The 20,224-nt window shown below is 40.5% G+C and overlaps 1 protein-coding gene across 3 annotated transcripts in view; it reads right to left on the bottom strand.

Moving 5' to 3' along the window:
* Window positions 1-20,224, bottom strand: part of HECW2 (HECT, C2 and WW domain containing E3 ubiquitin protein ligase 2) — a 197,307-nt gene that overhangs the window by 144,213 nt on the left and 32,870 nt on the right. Inside the window, exon 1 of one of the 3 annotated variants that reach the window (XM_035332231.1) lies at window positions 20,165-20,224. The exons of the other annotated variants lie outside the window; for them this stretch is intronic. The gene's annotated coding sequence lies outside the window, so the exon portion shown is untranslated. The remainder of the gene's footprint in view (window positions 1-20,164) is intronic. 3 annotated transcript variants of the gene reach the window in all.

Below are 20,224 nucleotides of genomic sequence, written 5' to 3'. Positions count from 1 at the left end.
GGAGAGGAAAGAAAGGAGAGGAAAGAAAGGAGAGGAAAGAAAGGAGAAGCAGCTAGCAGGTCAACAGCACAGCAAAAATCTCACAACAATGACAGATTTGCTAGAGCCTGCATTTTGGAAAGCACTGGGCTCTCAAGAAGTCAGTGAGAACTTACGTGTATTGATCCAAGGATGGAATTTGTATCTTTTCTCTGCAAGTCTGCCAGAGCAGGGCACTCTGTACGCCAGATGAACGGCTCTGACCATCCTATCAACCAACAGCATTCAGTCAATATGGAGATGAAAGGCCAACCTTTTCCTCTTAGCACTGCAGAAACCCTACCACTTCACTAGCACTTTTTCCAGTCTTCAGCAGCTTCCTAGTGTTCAGTAAGCTCATGAAAGGCCAAGAGCATCTTATAATCTGACAATGTTTTTGTTTTTGTTGTTTTTTTTTTGTTTTGTTTTGTTTTTTGTTTTTTACTTTACAATTACCCTACAGGAGGTTGTAGCAAGATGGGGATCGGGCTCTTCTCCCAAGCACCAAGTGATGAGAGAAAATGGCCTCAAGTTGCTCCAGGGGAGGTTTAGATTGGACATTAGGAGAAATTTGTTTTCTGAAAGGGCTGGGGGGCATTGGAATGGGCTGCCCGAGGAAGTGGTTGAGTCACCATCCCTGGAGGTCTTCAAGAAAATGTAGACATAGAATTTAGCAGCATGGTTTAGTGGTGGGCTTGTCAGTACTAGATTAAAGGCTGGACTAGATGGTCTTAAAGGTCTTTTCCAACCTGAACAATTCTATGACTAGCTACTATACAAGCTACACTCCCTAAATTAAATGCTTTCTTTTATCCTAGAAAACAGTGAAATTAGGTTTTTGCTGATTGCAAGGGTGTCCCACCAATCTCAGAGTTGCAGGATCTGTGCAGCACAGCGAAGTGTTTATGCCAACAGTGAGAGAACGTGTGGACTTCCAGAAGGTAAGTTTTGGGACTTAAAATTTGACTGCTTGGAACGGGGAACAAAATTGTAATAGGAAATAATCCAGGAAACACCTAAGTATAGAAACAAAAGCAGATCGGTCAATGTGGGTACCCAAATTAAGATGTACACCACTGAAACCTGAACTGGAATTGATAAATGGTAGGCAAGAGTCAGACAGAAAACCTAGATGCAGAATAGAGTATTCTCACCTCTCCAAACCAACATGCAAGTCCTCTCCTCAGGATGAAGGGCACTGTTTCAGGTCAAGCTCTTACTCAGTGTATGTTGTATAGGCTCTGAGGCTGTACTTGCAAGATTACCACTACCCATTAGCCTCACCAAGTGCTGAAATAGAAAGCTGAGGAACTAAGAGCAATGCTGCCGAATGGCAAACATTTACAAAATAAAATAAAATAAAAATCAAATAAATATTAGCATAACATGAAGTGAGAGTTAATATTTTTTTTCACAGAAAGGAATCGGAGAGAAAATGAAGAAAGATCCTGACAGAAACAATTATCTGGTATCTTCATGATAATAGAAGCAGAACTCATTTCTGAAGGATTAGAAGCCACATCATTGGCAGCAGGAAAAGCTGAACCCTGTGCAAGAATGACTTTGATTGATTCACTGTCTGTTCTTGTTAGTCAGAAACTCTCATGAATTTACTACAGACTGTGATCAGGAGCACATAGTTACGTATGATTCCTGCCTGGGAAGAAAAAAAAAAAAAAAAAAGGAACAAACACGGGTCTGCAGGTCTCAAGCACCTTCCCCACCCCCAAATCAATCCAAGACCCCAGCACTGAGAAGAGCCACGTCAATGACTCTTCAACCCAGATGCAGTGTCTTTAATCCTCCTGTAGAACCAGCTATGGAGCATAAAACAGTCTTAGTGGGAGTTTTCAAAAAGAAGATTGGCCACCTCCTCTCCTTTCATGCAAGTTCGGTTCGGTATACTTTCATACACAAAAGTTCAAAGCTAATTATAGTTTTAGTTTATCTTTACACTGATACTGAATATATTAATTACTCTGATATCTTCCAACACAGTCATTTCAAAAAGAATCAAAATAAATTGCCAGTTCCTGCAGCAAGCCCTTTTTTATCAGACTAATGAATTATCCAAAGCTTCTGTTAATCCTTAGACAGCAGTCCTGAATTTCCTCACACAAGAAAAGACACTTGACAAAACAGAGGAATGATGCCAGAAGAAGAAAGCAAAGGAAACTCTGATACCTCGATTATATAGCTCGTTAATTTTAAGCTATACACGTTTTCATTTAACCTTCAGAATTACTGCATTTTTAAGCCCAGTTAAATATTTCTATGGCTTAACCCTGAATTAAATCTCACATTCATCTGCATTTCATCATCATGTTTTTCTAAAGTATAAATCAAAATTCCTTCTTGACCAAAGTTTTACTTAATAATACACCTCTATATTCTTAATTACATATATCCTATTTGTAAAATATTTCTGGTATTCTATTCAACCTCAAAGCCAGTTTGTGTTTCACTGAAAATAAAGCAGTGAGGGACAAAGATGACTACCTCTGCACTGAATTAGCTGGTACAGTACTTTGCTGCTGAAGGATGCCCATTTTCCCTACTGATACTCGGTTCATAAAAAAAAAAAAATACAAAATTCATGAGATTTAAAAACCTACCATTGAGGCTAGTTGCTTAAATGTAATCCTCCAGATGCAGACTACATGCAACTACACAAATTCTGAGGGTCCACTTCTTGTAAACCCCTGATGGTGAGGGGTGCTCCCATTCAAAACAAAAACAAAAACAAAAACAAAACCACATCCATCGCTTTCAGCTAACAAAGTTTCCTTCAGCTACACACACATCAGATCTCTGGATTATCTCTGGGGTTTCCTAAAATGATGGAGCACCTTATTTTGCATAGTAGATACAAATGCAATACCAGAATAAAATACAGAGCTAATATTATTAACAGTATCTGCTTGTCATGCACCATTACTGGCTCCGAGGCAAACATCTCCAAGGAACAGCCCGCCCCCACCCCAGGACACAGTGCATGCATCTTGGAGCAAGGAAAAGCTTGCCAGCCACCACAGCCTGTCTTCCCAGTGCTCTCACTTTCCGCTCATGAACCAGCTCTACACCAAACATATGCATCTTTGGTGGCATGAACTGAAAGGAGCCCGGGGTCTATTTAAGTAATCAGCAAAGAACTCTGATTTCAGCGTGCTGCATTGCCGTGCTCTGTACACAACAAAGCCACACAGAAAAAAAAAAAAAAAAAAAAAAAGCTTTTTTCTTTCCTTCAGTGTTGTGTGACTTATCTCCTCAGGGTGAGGCAGCGTTTGTGAAGAGGGTTTGTGTGAGTGCATTTAAACGCTGAGGCTGTAGCCACAGGGTAGCAGCATCAACCTACTGTGCCAGTAATCAGCTGTGCCAAGGAAGAGGAGGTAACTGAGAGGCTTGTGGTTGTGTGGACACCATCACCAGCATCACCTTGCAGTCAAAATCCAGCTACCATCACACAAAACTAATGATGTCCAAGTCAGGCAGTTTCATCTAAAATGGGAAAGCTTTGGCAGACTTAGTTTCCATTTGTTTTTTTAGCTGTTACTGGCTTGCTCCCAGATAACATCAGCCACATTGCATTTTCTCTCAAATAAAATAAATAAAAATACAAATAAACCAACAGGATGAGAGCTAATCACTGGCAAAAGCAAAAGGGACACACAAAGAAAGCTAGTACAATAAATGACAAAGAAAAGAGAGGAAAGCAGTCAAGAAATTTGGAAAAAACAAATGACAACTCTTGTACAAAGGCCACATACAGACCACAAACAATGCAGCAATTGCCACAGAGTTCAATTCTGAAGACAGAACTAAGTCCATCAAATGTGCCTTCCTGCACGGCACAGACCAGGGAACTTGTCTGTCAAATCCTGCATCTCAGCTCCCCAGAAGCTGTGTATTAACTCACCCCAAAAGACTCCAAGAAGTTTTGTCCTGTACTCTGCAGAGAACACGGTATATACGGTCGCTCCTGGCCAGGAAGACATTTGAGATTCTTCTGGTGTCAACTGAAGACCAAATACTGCACCTCCTCTGTGTCCCTTGAACTTCCATGTGTGCACTCATCTGTTCACACATGGTTCTGCGGTGTATGCCCTCTTCCAACGCTTGGAAAAGGTACTTTGCCAGACATCCTGAGGTGTTCTGAAGTTAAGCCCAGAAACAGGGAACAGACCACAACTGCCAAGATTATTCATGCAGTGCATTTTCTGGCACAGCCGCAGAACACACAGAGCATGCTGCAGGCTGGATGAATGGTTCTGGTAGCAGCAACCCCCAATTACCATGCTCCTAGCAATATTCTTAGCCCTTTCCCTGTTACCTTACAAATCCTTAAACTTAGCAGATTACAACACTGCAGCTCTTTTTGTGTAAGCAGACTCTGCACATCCATAATGAATGTAATGGCAATTCGCACAAAAGTAGTCCCAAAATTAGAGCTTAAATCAATACTTGATACAGATGTAAATGGAAAGGTGGTAATTTGGAGGGGAAAGGTGTTTAAACATTTTCATATACTAGGTGTGATCTTTCATGTTTTCTGTTGTTGGTGGTGTGTTTTTTTTATGAAACAAATTTTCTCCAACTTTTCCCGTCCCAGAAGTGGGAGATAAAGGCAGAAGATACCAGAAGCTCCTTATAGTATTAGATAGGGCACCTTGATGGTTCTGTGGGGTCTATCCAGGTAGCAGGCATCCAATTCTGCCTTCCTATGACATTGCTTATAATTTCACCATCCAGCAAAGATATAGTTGACTTACATTTTTTTTAGTTTTGGTTTCTGTGTTTATCTCAAGTGTATGTTCCTAGTATGTTTCATAAATGCCATCCTATTTGCTCTGCCTCCTATACTCTCATCATCATTCACCATTTACTTTCCTGTACCATTTATTTTTTTCCCATTTCTGAAGTCTTAGGGATCCCTGCCTACATTAGCTAACTGAAGAGAAGACAGAGGTCATCCGATTACCAGACATAAGCACTTTCTCACTGAAAAGGAGATCTGGTAGCAAGACCTTTTCAACTTTGCTGATCTCAATGCAATAGGATCCAGTGGCTAACAGTTAAAGCTAGATCAATGCAACCTTGAAACATTCTGCAATTTCCTAGCAGTGATTGTAGCTGAACCTTGAAACAGTTTACTGAGAAAGACTGAAGGCAAAAATGCAAGGCTTACCATCAGGCAGAATCTTTTTTACACGACACGCTCGTAAGGTGAAGGCTTTCATTTACCTCTGGAAGAATTTATATAAAGGTTGTGAAAGGAGTGAAATGAAGAGCATTTCTTTCTGGGGTCTGCATCGTCAGTTCTACAAGTATTGCCTATGACTGGTCCTTTGTGAGCCACAGGAAAAAGAACATACCTCTCGTTACCCAAACCATGTTCCTTAGATAAGTGTTACAAGATGACACACGGAGTGTTTTAAACAAACATATAAATAAGCACAGATCACTTGACCAAAGTAAAGCAGATCACCAGACCTGATGTAGGAATGGATTATTTCCTCCAATCAGACCGTCAGATCTGTGTTTTGCATTTTTGTGTGTGCTTTGGCTAGGGTGCAGGGAGCTGAAGAGAGGATTATTTTGCTTTTCTCTGGTACGCAATCAGCTGAAAATACCACACTCAGAGAGGCCATCAGATAGAGGCCCTGAGCATTACTGAACACTGTCTCTCCTGGTTTCTGAGTCACACAAAATTCAGTCTAATGCCACTGAAGTCGCTGCAGTACCTTCCTGAAACTTAACAGACCGAGGCTCCCTGACTGGCAGCAGAGGAGGCAAGAAAGGCCCACCGATCTCATCAGATTCAGCTGTGTTTCATTTATCTTCAGAGATCTGTGCCTAAGACAAGAGTCAAACAAAAAATGCACATGTAATATGAATAAAACTTAACCTGGACAAATATTAGTGTTTAAATACACAAATAACCAACTATGAAAGTAACAGGCAGAAGAATGATATTCTGAGCAACAACATACTCATCTGAGTTTGTCTTCAAAAGCAATTTCAAAGATGGGAAGCTCTGGTGTTCTCTCTGTCTGTTCTCTCTGCATATAAACCCAGATTTTGCCATTCCAACAGGAACTCCTCCATCTTTTTTGGACCTAAAGGCCTCCTCTCTAAAGGAAAAATGATCCCTATAGGAACCTGCATTTAAAAGATAACCTAGGGATTTATTTCATAAAAATAGGGCTGATTTTCCAAAGAGGAAGGAGTTTGACTTACATTTTTCAACACCTGCAATTACGTCTTTCCTCCAGTCATCCAAGTAAGCATCTATGCTAACTGAGTAGGCACTTCAGTATTCTGCCAACCTGGACTGAAAAACTGCTTCACTACCTGGATGATTTGAGATTTCATCTTCAAAACAGTTCAATTCTTAAACATACTCCACTATAAAACAGAGTCAGATTTCTTGCTTAGTATTCAAATTTGGCCCTCGATTCTTTGGCAGCTTTTTTCAGGACAAGGACAGTTTCTTCCTTCATTCTGGCCAGTTTGCTGTAATGCCACTGTTTTTCAGATCCACATTCCTACTACAGAAGTGCCTCTTGAAGGCAGTACTTTTGAAGTATGACACAATTCTAACCTCTGGCTGTAAGGTACATAAGAAAGTACGGGAAAAAGTCTAAGAGAATAAGGTTCAAAAGTAAGTGTACAATACCTTTTTTTAAAATAAGAATCACTCATGAAATTTTACTTTTGCTTTGCGCTTCCTCTCTCATCCCTAGTGATCGATTTTATTGGATTGTATATATATATTTTACAATTAAGACTGCTCTCTTTTTAGGAAACAAAGTTCAACTAAGTAGCCCTACAAATCCAAATACTTGAATTAAAACCATTTTTTTTTCCAGCAAAGTGCATCCAAGATAGAGTCCAAATGCCAAGGGTGTTTATTAAACCATTTCTTTGCCCTTTCTTAAAAGAAAATTACTTTAGGTAAATTCCTTCTTACAATATATTGTTCTGAGAACTGTTATTAACATACATGCTTGATAAAGACATTAAATGCAAACACGTCTCTGATAATTAAACATACACATTTTCCTAAATAGCTACTCATGTGTAAATTTAAACACAAGTCTAGCACCTGCATGATGTCAGCACAAGTTCTTACTGTTACCAAGCGTTCCTACATACGTAACGAGTGCCCTGAAGAAAAGAAGACCACAGTCCTGCTGCATCTGAGCCAGCATTACATTAGCTTAGGTTCTGTAGCAGGTGATGCTGGGAAGTTAAAACAAGAAATTAAATTTTCAAAAATGAACATGAGTTATATTGTGCACACTGGGCAAGCAAAACAAAAACCTGCCTACTAAGGTCACATTCTGGATGAACTCCAATGTTTCTTTTCCATATCCCTCTTAAAACTAAATGCCTTTGAGGTCAACCAGGAAATTTAGTAAGGTCCAAACTTGCCTCTTTTAATCACAGCCAGTGATGTGAACTTTGCTACACTCCGAACATTTCAGGATTAGAGTCAAGGAAGTGTAACAATGTACTTACAGAACCAGAAAAAATATATACGTATATAAATATAATAAAAAAGCTTTTGCCTAAGGCTACCAACCAAAGTTGGAAAACATGGTTTTAAATACTGCATACTGAATTCAACATATGGAAAAGCTAAATGTATACATCAGTGTACTTAAAATGTTGTATTTTAAACACAAAAACATAGAAAACGAAGTAACATGGAAATTGAATTCCTGAATTGCAGCAAGGCTTAAGAAATCAAGTGGTATAGCATGGCTTTGATACGACCAATTCCTGACAATACGCAATGCTGTACTCTCCAACAGTGACAGTAGTAGAATCACAGTATGGGAAAATCAGTCTCTTCCACTCCCCCTGCTCCTACATTAACATTCAAACACACTACCTCATAGGAACAATATATTGTGCCTATGTAACCGGGACCCTTTTTCTTTGTTTTTGAAGGAGAAAACAATTGTGCAATGCTGTTCATCCCCCAGATCATCAGCTGAAATGAAGAATTATAAAACTAGAACAAGCTCTAATAAAATCGCACTGTTTAATTATTTTTAGCCCGTTAAATAAAGCTAACGTGCCAATAACAGATGACAAGCCTGGGAACCCTTCAACAGACTAAGTGGCAATTTAGCATGGCAAATGACTTTTAACAGTCATTTACGTCCTTTTGGGCCTCCTCCTCATTTCCTCACAGCCCCGAGTTGACAAGACCCGACTCCCCACTGTCCATGCATTTCTTCTTAAGGATGCTGGTCCACACTGCCTAACCTGTCTCACCTCCACAACTCGATGGGCTAAGGAACAAGGTGTGCACTGTAAGTGCATCCACAGAAATTAAAATCCATTGGAAAACAAACAAACAAAACCTCCTAAACCACTAGAACCATCCCATGACTGTTTTGTTTGCTCGTAAACTAAACAAAAAGTGCAATTTTTTAGTGAAGACAATTTGCAATATAAGAAAAATTTACCCCCCCACAATTGACAGCAAACTTTTGCTGTCAGTGATACTGTAAGCGAACAGTCCTCGTGAATACAAGTGCAAGACTGCTAAATTATCCCTACCTACCTTTCCTTCCAAGCAGAGAGGCTACTTATTTTTTACTCTGAGCCCCACAGTTTTTCTCAGGATACATTTTCCTTTTCTAAAACACTTAATAAAGCAATCACAGTGAACTATATAAAGCATTTTAAAACTTCTCTTAATGAACCCAGAGGTATTTTAACAAGCCTGGCAAATCTTCCAGAAAATAAGAACATTTATTGAAACAAAACAGGCTGGTTTTAATCATCCATTAAACACTGCAGGGGGAGGCCACAAATGCATGATTTAGTTGAACTAAAACTTACCACAGCATGGTTCTACCTAGATCTTAACCCTGCTGCAGGTCGTGATGAGGCACTGTTTCCTGGAAGAGCAGCCAAAGCACCACCACCACCTGCAAATTTTCAGGGGGCTGAAATGTGATTAAGCTATCCAAATCTTTTCTCTCGCGGGAACGTCTTCCGTTATGCAGAACTGCTGAATTTATACATCGATATAAAACTGTGTTTCCAGAGCAAATATAATTTAGACTCCACCCTGAAAGCAAAGCATACCAGGTTCTCACCACAACAGCAGTCCATTTGGCTTTGTATTTTTAACAGTGGCTTAGGGGAGCCAACAGTCACACAGATTTCCAGTTAAACTCGGAGCTGTTATTTTCAAAGTGCACTTAGTTTTGGGGATTGGTGCTGCTATCTCAAGTCTGAAAAGGGTCTCTCATGTTCAAAAGCCTCGTTTTGTCCCTCCTGACCCCCACCAGTCACACCAGTGCACCCAGTCTAAGCTATGTGAGCCACCATCACCCCTAAAGCTTGCCACGCTGGTACGCTGTTCTGAACCATTTCCAAGTAGTACTACATCAGAATTTCTGTATTTTGGTTCCCACAATACTTTATAACAAGCAGAATTTAACTGTGTTCTTTTTTTTTCATGTTTCTTCCATGATGGTTTTGTTAGCTACTGCCTAGCTTTTACATTAAACAATGAAAGAAAAAAAAAATCTATTCAGTTTCTCTGTACTGATCATGATTCTATAGGTATCTGTCATCCTTCCCACTGTTTTTCCCCACAATAATAATAATAAAAAAATCTACACAACTTAGTTTCATTAAAGCTATTTCACACTTTTGAAATAATGTGAAATAGAACTAGACTTCTTGTCTAGTCCTGCTATATTTCTCAGTCATTCTTTAAAATTCCTATAGAGTTAGAAAGTGCCTTCTGATTTTAGCCCTCTATATAAAGAGTAAAAGCTACTGCACTCAGTACTGGAGCAGCTTCTCGAGTCTCTCTTCTCCTGAGGCTGACGTTCTTCAGCTGCTAAGGGAAGAACAAAACCTCTCCTGCTTAATCGCAAGAGGAAGAAGGAGGCAAGGTATTTAGGGGGTGGTGGTTTTGTGACAAGTTTCACGATAACATTATCTGAAAGGCTCTTCCTGAACTAAAGAAGCAGTCCAGATTTTCCATCCCATTGCTGGTTTACGTGAGTGATGGATGCACATCCAACACACAGCTTACATAATTCCCAGAGTCCTTTCCAGACAAAGTTATGGCTAAATACTTAATTGCCTTTTGACAAGTTTATTTTTTCTCCTCCTCTTTCCATAGAAGTAAGCTTCCTTCTGAATGTGTTAATAACAGTGAAAATAAGCTGTTAATTGGCTATTGAGTAGAGCAATGCAGTGTTAAATACCAAGCTGTATCAAATATTTACAATTAAACTGTGACTTGTGCCTTTGATTTTGCAAAAGCTGTTCATCTCCCACAAAACTGCTTGCTAGCCTCCACAGACTTCCCAAAGAAAGGGTATTCTAGTTTTCCTGACTGATCTTACGAATTCCATACCTGGGATGTTACTTTGCAGGATAAAACACACTTGCAGCTTGGCATGCATTACCATTACCTAATGCTAACATTTTACCAAGTTCAGCAGAAATTTCTCAAGAGCACAGCCCACAAATCAGTGCTTCAGATGAGACAAGCACAATGCAAGTGCAACATGCGAATCCAAAAAGAACAGAGGGCACTGACAGAAGCTCATGACTTGAAATCCTCATACGGCTGCTCTTTAAGTTCTTCTCTATACGCAGCTGCCCCAAACAAGACCATGAGACATGAAAGCCAAAAGCATTTGATTTAGATCAAAATTCCCAGTTTTAGACACAAACACACTTCAGTAGGTTCTGTTACGGCAGATTTTAGCCCATGTAGAGTTTCTAAGCGTTGATGCTAATCAGAAATGTTCAAAGCTAACAAAGAACAGGGAAGTACAAAAGGCTTCTGGACGTCATAACTGGCAGAGGAATGATTTTTTTTCCAACATCTCAAACTCAAAATATAATTGCCTGCATCAAGTTGTTCAAAGAGTATGCTCCAAAGCACCACTGTCCTAAGAAAAAAAGAAGGCTTCTCATTACTTAGCAGTCTTAGAAGGACTGCTAACATGCTGCGCCTATTTCTGCAACAATTACGCCTACATAAGCACGTATATGTATCACTGATGTTTACTTATTGCTCACAGCCCTTGCATCTCATAATAATACTTTTCAAGAACTAAAAGCACCATAGACCACTTCTAGACTGATGCTTTGAAATTAGTGTATGCAAAAAACGTTATAAAAACATTACAAATTTGTTCTCAGCTCAGAAATGGCCCTAACAATTGCATGATTTTTGCTAAAAAAAATCCTAACCTAAAATAGTATGGTGTGTGTGGGCATACCACTGTATTTTTAATTTTTTGAAGAGACTAAAAAAAAAATCCAAGTACTAACCTTACTCTTTTATGGCTGAGTTCTATGAAAAAAGCTGTAACATCCCAACTGATAAAAACCACACGCACACCTGCAGCAAATTATTTTGTAAACTGATCCCAATTACTCCTTGCTTCATCTGCCTTGTTGCATACTTTGAAAGAGAGCATCCTTCTCTTCATTTTTGTGGGAGAGAGAGAAATAAGCTCCATTGAATGTTCCTCCTTATTGCTAGTGTACTGGAGTTGTTGGAGGTGAAAGCAAAAGCCGGTATGTGCCATCCTTCCCTGACGCATGGGAGATGTCTAACAACAACACACTTTCAGTCTCTCACGTGTGACATCTTTCAGAAAAGTCAGAGCACTGGCACAGTTCTGCAGCTGATAGAAAAGGTGAGCCCAGTCCCATGCAACACACCATGCAGAGGGGAGAGGCACATGAATCCTCATCACAGCCCTTGTTTTCTGGCCACAACACTGCCCCCGATTCACGTTTTGCTCATCCCATAGCTGGACAGCATGGCTGTCTCCAGAGCTGTCCCCATGATCTAGAGCATGCCTTCAGAAAAATATTTTCTTCTATTACTCTACTCGGGCACATTCAGACTTGAGCTAACTCTCCAGGCTCCCACCCTCACTAGAAAAGGGAAAGAAAAGGACAACCAGGGCTGCGAGAAGTAATGTGTATGCAGAGAACTGCAGAAGTCCAAAATTACTGAAGGCCTGGGGAGGTGTTAGAACGATGAGAATTGCAGAGCCCTGAAGACACACACACACAAAAATAACAGTGAGAGAAAATCAGTGAACGAAGGAAATCAAAAGAAAAAGTGCTCTGGGACATGCAGGATGATAAGATAGGAAAACTTCAAAGAAAGGAATCAAAAGAAAAATTGAAAGATAATGGATATGTGACATTTCCGAATATATATTGCCTTAAAATTCACATTGTTCTTGTTCTGTGGTTAAATCGATTAAAATTCTGAGGTTTTGTAATTAACCAGACGCATTAAATGCACACTAATGATAATTAAGGGAAAAAAATCTCGTAATCTGTTATTACATCAAATCACTTGGACTCTTAAAACAACCAAGTTTAATTTAAAATAATCAGCTCCATAAGGGTTGAACTATCGCTCAGGAACAGGAAGATATGCCAGCTGTAGTTCTTTATAGGACATTATTTTCATGAAGGAAAGATACTTAAGAAGCTTAATAGTGTTTGGGGGATGCGTTACTTTGCCATCCTAAGTTTCAACAGGAAACAGGAGAGCGTATGCACTTGTCTTTGAGTTTTATACTGCTACTACGACTAATATCAGTATCTGTAAAGCAAAAGCAATAGTGAGGTCCTTAGCAGATTGAACGGAGGTTGTCGCATTAAACAAAAGCACAGTTTAAACAAGCATTTTTTAAGACATGCTTTCTGAAAGAGAGGTAAGAGCAGCAAGAGGAAGTTTTTCACACTGGGACACCACTTGTCATGGAAATGCTTTGTCAGAAACGGACGTTTGGAAGCTTCTGTAAGACTTCAGATTTCACTGATCTGGTTTGGAAGACTGCTCAGTAGCTGAATCCTTACAAGCAAGAGCATTTAAGCCCCAGTTCTTTCCTTTATTAACTGCAGCACACCAGACAGGCACACATGGAACAGTTCCCAGCCCTACTCATTCTTTCCACAATAAATGCCTGTACAAAACTTTTCCTGCACTGATAGGAACAATGCTATAAGCACTTGGAATTCTTCATTGCTTGGGTCCTCCCCATGTGTAAATAATGGATAAAGACTTACAGCTCCTCTGTATTTCTGTGCATACACACACACACACAAAAAAGACAGCTTGCAATATTACATGTTCAGTTTTGGCCAAAAGGTAAAATAGGTGGTACTCTGTTCCCCTCAATAAGCTTTTTAGCCATACAATTTAATACGAGCTGCAGGTAAGTAAAATATCACCTGCAGGTGAAAATGTGGCAGTAGCAGGTAACTGCAGCTCGGAATATTCATGCTCTGGAGATCACAAATGGATATTTTTTAATTCATGTTAGCTAACAACACGAAGACAGACATGTACACTGTAGATATCACATACCTGAACTTTTAGTGAAGAGATACAAAAGCACAAAATTTATTACCTACATTTACATTTTAATGAGATGAAATGCCTTCAATCAACTCCAGTTAACCTAAATTATCTCTATCTAACGTCTTGCAAAGATGAAGTACATGCAACCATACCCATACCCACTGAAGAACCTATTTCATACGAAAGCTGGAAAGTAAAATATTGACACTAGAAAGCTTTTCCCTTGTTTACATGAAATGTGAACACATCACCCAATATTTTTGCTATTTTTGTGTAGTAAACTGCATCTCAGAGTATTTTTAAACAGGTTTCTCAGTACATTGCACAGGTTGAGGGAAAATCTGATCAGATCTACTCATCAAAGCAGACTATATTCTTTTAATCCACTTAATTTAAATTTTAATTGACCTGCTTTAAGAAGCGTAAATCAGAGTAGCCCAATTAAGAATTAGGTCCATTTACATTAGCTGTAATCAGGTTTGCAACTGTTTCCTTTTTCAGTAAACCTCATTAAGTTTGGAAGCTTTCAAAAAAAAAATAACACTAGTGCTACAAGACCAGCTTCCCCTATCCAAATCATTCAGTACAGAACTCAGTGGAGAAGATTCATCTCTTTTCCACAAGATGCAAGGCTTCCATTTTTTCTCCTTCCTTAGAAGACACCATCTCAAGGCTTCAACAACCTGTATTGGACTTAGGGAGGCAGTCTGAAAGATTTCATTAGCAGCTTCCCGAGACATAATGAATCAGGTTTACACTTACAACGTACAGAGGAGGAACAAAGAGATAAGTCATCCATGACAGCAGGAAGATGCACAACCAGAACCTGCGGGGATAGTTTTGGGATGCCATCTCCCTGTCCCCACTCTTAAGACTGCCGAGGCAGGGAGCGATTTCACATCTGTTTCCGTACTAACAAGGAGAGATTATGATATTGATCTTTTCCATAGGGCTGCTTACATGAGTAAGCATTCATCAATTTCTGTTGGAGTTGTGGACTCGGAGCAAAATAATTACTCAGCAAGCTGAGTTACAGCCTGTGTCACGAGTCACAAAGCATATTCAGTAGAACGCTAAATCCTTTACTCTTTCATCTTCCTTTTTGTTATCCAAATGCTATACCATCAGCTAAGACACTAAGTCAACACATTTTACATTCAGAAATGAAGCTTGGAAATATTTCTTATTCCAGGATTCTCCTGTATCTGAAGTATTTAAAGGGCTGAACTCTTTGTCATCTGTACTTATGAAGATTATTTCCGTTCTGTTGTTTCACACATGGTTAATCAATACATATTTTAGTAAAGAAAGTCTGTCGAATATACAGATAGCCAACATTGTCTTAGGCATTATAAAAGGGATGTCATGAATTTAAAAAATGACATTGATCTGTCAGAAGTGTTTGAGCGTATGAGAGCATCAGATAAAACTGAAGATTACAGAGCAGAAAGATTTGAGGAAAAGTATTTCTATATTTCCAGGCTGAGTACTTGAGAGTTTAACAATCCTTGTGTTTTTTCCCCCCACAGTAGTCTCCTCTTTTGTTTGGGTGGATTTTTATCAAAACATTGGAAAGAAAAAGACATATTTGGTAACAATAACACCACAAACCTTGGAAAGGAGACACAGTGAAAGGCGTAAGACCTGTGGCTTATCTTTTCTTTTAAGAACAGAGCTAAAATGGACTGCAGTACTGAATAAACATTTTTGCAATGATCTGGACATTACTCAACATGACATTACTCACAACATGAAGCCAGATGTTTTATGAAACAAGGTGAGTATCTGTATGTATTTATGGACACATACACCTGAAACAACAATATGCAATAGATCTTCTGAAGTGTTGCTTTCTCATCAAGACTGGAGTGGTTTCTGTTTGTTTTTTCTTCCTCTCCTGGAAACAATAATGGAATTGGTGCCTTTTCTAACCCCAAAACATAGAGCATTGCCTTTAAGGCTGTACCTCTATTTGTACACAGAACAAGCCAGGGAACAGACGCCGAAGCCACGCAGCAGTGCTATAAACGCTCTTCTCACAAAACACGGTTGTCTGATCCACTCTACTTTCAAGTGGCCGGACAGCAGGTACCTCCACAGCCCTGCTCACCCCAACCAAAGTTTCACCAGTCTCAGCGAGCCCACCACAGCCAGGTTTGCAACTCTTCTACGCAATACAAGTATCTGAGGAATTATGTCCTTGGTAACAATATTTACGTTCATTTAGTCAATGTAGATATCTTTATTGGAGCAGTAAGCAAAGAAACATAAATGACGTTTTTATGTAGCTGTGGTTGCATTTTAAAGAGATGAGTTTTCAATCCCTACTTCTATTTCGTATGAGAGAATCACTGTTTTCTCAAACTACCAGCTTCAAAGATTCAAACCAGTAATGCTGCAGAAAATTCACACAATCAACTGAGCGGAATAGCTGGCTTTAAAATACATCTTAACTAAAAGAATACACAGCTTCACAAGCGTAGCTTTTGAAGCTGGAATGCTGTAGCCTAGAACTACGAATTCCACGCTTTAAAAGAACAAAGAATCACCCAAAGATGGGAGGACGTTTTTGTGACAAACAAGATCCAAAATGAGTTGCTGGTTCTGTAATTCTTTTGTGGCTATTTTTGCCCATATTCAGCATCTGTAACATGCATCCCCACTTAGGGGCCTCATGAATGATCACTTGTGAGTACTCTTTCAGCAGGACTCTCATAGATCTTACTGCTTCCCACCATCCTGCGGCTGGGCCACCCCGCTGACCGTAAGGAGCTGTGGCTTCGGCTGTCGCATTTATTCCTGGCAAACGCTTCTTTCCTACTGCGGTTACTCACTCTGACAAGGATCAGTCAATGTATTTTATTTTTTCTTTTTTAAAAAAATGCTGTTTGTCATTCCTGGAGGAAAATGAATTTTATCGTTGTAAGCTTCAGGCTCATCTAATTACAATACCGGCCTTCAGGGAATTTTTAAACTAATGACATTGTATTTGTCAAGCACAGAAACTTTTAATCTGATTTTCGAGTGGATCCTAGCCAATGGATTCTGGCCATCATAGCACTTAAGAGAACACATTTGACTGTCCTCCATGCAATATTTAGGTGGGCTGATTATGTAAATGTTAATTGTTGTTACTTCATATCTTTCTCCTGTGGTCAATACGAGGCGTATAGGCATATCGACAATGTTATTAAAGTTTTTATGGCTAGAAGTCCTCAAGTCAGATTATGTGTGTCTCTGTGCAGCTTCTCAAAGGAACAGAGGCACTCCACTTAAGAAATCTGAACCAAATCACCTAAACTACCTAAACAATTCCCCGGTTTGCCTCCTCATTTTGTGATTTGTTGTACGCCAGCATCAAGAACCACCAGCTCAACAATTCAGTAGCATATTTCATTGTTCAATTTCAACATTCTGTTCTTTATTTCCAAGGGCTAATAATTCCCAGACAATTCCCAGATAATTTCCACTGTTGATACAAAGAACAACACTCAAAATATTATGTCACAACAACTCCCTCCACTCCTTACCCACTCCCAAAGCGAATAGCTCCGACCATCAAGCATCCACTTTTTGGTACCTCCCTAATAATTCTAAAGGGCAAACAGAGCGCTGCTTTGACCACTGACTTCGGCTTGACCATACTAATCAGGACTGAACTCACACATCCTGTCAGTAGAACCTGGGAAGCCCAACATCAACTTGACCAAAACAAATAATAGGATCCCTAGGTGCTGGAGGGGATGTCAGAAACATGCACACTTGTAACACAAGTGACTGCACCTCGAATTAAGAGTCCAGGGCTTGTACGTCCCATGAGAATTCACGACCGGGCTACAGTCTTTCAATATGACAACTCGGAAGTTTTACCAAGATGCTCAGAAGAGAGCACTTTTCTGTGCTACTTAACTTAGCAGCCATATTTTTCTAAAGCAAATAATACTTTGAAAGTTTAAGTAAAACTCTTCTAGGAGTACCACGCTATTTCAGCAGAAAATTTCTCCTCGCCTTACCTAAATCCCAGGAGGTAGGCCCAATTCCATTACAAGCTGGATTTCCACAAAATGGAAACTGACAGTCCTGGTACCTTTCAGCCTCCATGCCCAGATCACTTGCAAACACACAGCGTGCTCTAGACCTCAAAAAGCTATCAGCACCTGGCTCGGCAGGCAAGCTTTAAGGACAAAGGCTCCCGATCTCACCCCATGAAGAGGTGTCCTTGCAGCACATGCCCATGCTACACAAAGCTTTATCATCGCTTTTGCTCTGGCCAGAGACAAAGGTGTTTTGTACCTCTTCCTTAACATCACTGGTACTCCAACTGACCATGGACAAGCTGCCACAGAGACCTGATATCATTATCCATATAAATAGTGCACAGTTTTCTTCAATTTCAATGGAAATGAGGTGGAACTTTTCCTAGACACTAAGCCCAAATACCAATTTATAACAGTAACAGTTAATCACATTCTTCTCACCCTGCAAGGGCCCTGGTATGGTTAGACAAACACCTCATATAGGGTCATTAGCTTCAGAGTGCTAACACCCAGGCTTCCATGCACACAAGAGTTCATCTCCTTGCCTTTTACACTGGAGGAGAACTTCTATAGGAAACATTCAATTCACTTGTCCATTGCCTTTTCCTTATTTTTAAACCCTGAAACACCATATGACAATTCACTGTGTCTTATTCCAGTGGTTCCATCTGACGAGCACTGAAGCTAATACTCTGCCTGCTGGTGAGCACCTTCACTCCAGCTTTTCCCCTGCACGACATAACCAAAAGGTCAGCGACGAGCAGTGCGAGCAAGCCAGCCATGATGACACCGCGACTCCCTCGACATCACCAGGCTCAGCTGAGCATCCCATACTAGGAAAGGTTTGAGCATAGTAATTAATTTTAAACACACATTTACATCTCATTTTCAACAATTAAGTACCGGTACCCAAATAGGTATTTTGTCACTATCTCCCTTATGTTAGTACCTGGTAGTCAATGGAATAAATGCAATACCCTAAGAATCCTGTTTCTGTCTGACTAAAGGAGAGTTTTTGGAAAAAAAAAATGCTGAGTTGGACTAAAAAGAGATAAAATGGAAAACAAATTATACTTAATTATTCAAGAATGCAATAAGCAGATTCAGTCCCAGACTCAGAAAGTCCCCTGTTTTACAGCATACTGGAGCCTTATCTGCAGTTTGAATAACACTGGCCCACAAAGAAAACAAAAAAGCCTATTAATTTTTTCAATTAGGCATTACTATTTAATCTTATAAAGTGGGCAAAAGAAAATTTATTCAATTTCTTCTCAGGAAATCTGACAAACCAGTACATTGTTCTGGCTGGCAGCCACTGTAACATCACAAGGTTTCTTAAAGGCGTAACACTGTGAATTTAAGAGGTTTGAAAAAACATTGCAAGTGTAAAACAAACAGAAGTGCCCATTAGCTAAATTGCCTTTAAAAATAAATAGCAAGATAGCAAAGCCGGTCTTTAAGGGAGGCTGAGGGTCCTTGTGGAGCGATGTGAGCACTCCAAGGCAAACCAGTCCCACAGCGCCAGCAGGACCGAGCTATGCCACAAGTTTGCCTTTACAAGCAGCCTTCTGGTGCCAAAGCAAGGTGAACCGAACGCTTTCCAGCCGCAATTCTCTGAAGTTAAACTGCTACGAAGCATGACATTAAAATGGTGCCCGGTCAAGCCTCTGAACTCTGTGCAATCTCAGAGTCCATTTTAAGGTGCTAAGTTTAAATTCCAGCATCAGACATAAACAGGGATAGATATCTAAATAGACACACACACGCAGAATGGCACCTGACATGCTCCGAGGTATCTCCAGCTGACGTGAAAGGATCTGTATTTTTGAGGAGCGGTGGTGACAGCATGGAAGCGTTGGGTTTGCTCCTTTCGTATGCTGATACTGACATCATACCTCGGGTGTGATGCTGCAACCACGCCATCAGAGGACTTTTCTGAAGGAGTCTAACAACTGGGGAAACTGCGTATCTGCGTATTGGAAGAAGTTGTGTTTTGTTTTTTCTAATCCCTCCACAACACAGATTTCTTTGCGCCCCTTAGTGCTGCGAATAATTTCTACTGCAATATTTATACTGGTGTGACTTTATTTTTCTGATGCAATATAATGGCTGGGGAGGAAAGAAGCTACAAGAGAAGTTTCACAGCACGCAGGAGGCAGCCCTGGCTGGCTGTGCGGGAAGAAGCAGAAGCCCCTGCCGGATCTCGGGCACAGGAGGCGTTCAGGGCTGTATCTCCCCCAGCCGCTCCAACGCAGTGCCGCGCAGCACAAGGACTTCTGCACAGAGCATCCCAGAAAGGAAAGGAGGATGTTATAAATACACTCTGTGCGCTCCTGCCATCTATTCGGCAGCAAATCAAGAAAAATTAAATTATGTAACTATTACCGCTCTACATACAACACACACACATACCGTATTTTGGTACCACACGGCCTAAAACCGATTTTTATTTTTCATCCAAATACCCTCCCGGTTTGCACCGACATGAGCACATAAAGGTTAGGAGACAAAACAAGCGTGCTAACGACAAATCTCCCCGGTACCACAACGGCAAGCCGGAGGACAGCAGCAGGAGCCCATTTCCCCGCCGTCATTGTGCCTCGCACACGAGCCACAGCCCCCGGTTGTGAGACCCCCGGGGCCGAGCGCGGAGCCGCCGCAAAGCCCCCTCGAGATCCTCCCCGGGCCCGGCCCCCACCTGCCCCTCTCCTCTCCTCACCTCGCCTCCCCTCAGCGCACTGCGGCGGGCTCCGGCGGAGGGCGGCGGCCGGACCCCCCC

The sequence above is a fragment of the Oxyura jamaicensis genome, chromosome 7, assembly GCF_011077185.1.
Source record: "Oxyura jamaicensis isolate SHBP4307 breed ruddy duck chromosome 7, BPBGC_Ojam_1.0, whole genome shotgun sequence".
Classification (NCBI taxonomy): domain Eukaryota; kingdom Metazoa; phylum Chordata; class Aves; order Anseriformes; family Anatidae; genus Oxyura; species Oxyura jamaicensis.
This window is presented reverse-complemented; position numbering and strand designations above follow the sequence as displayed.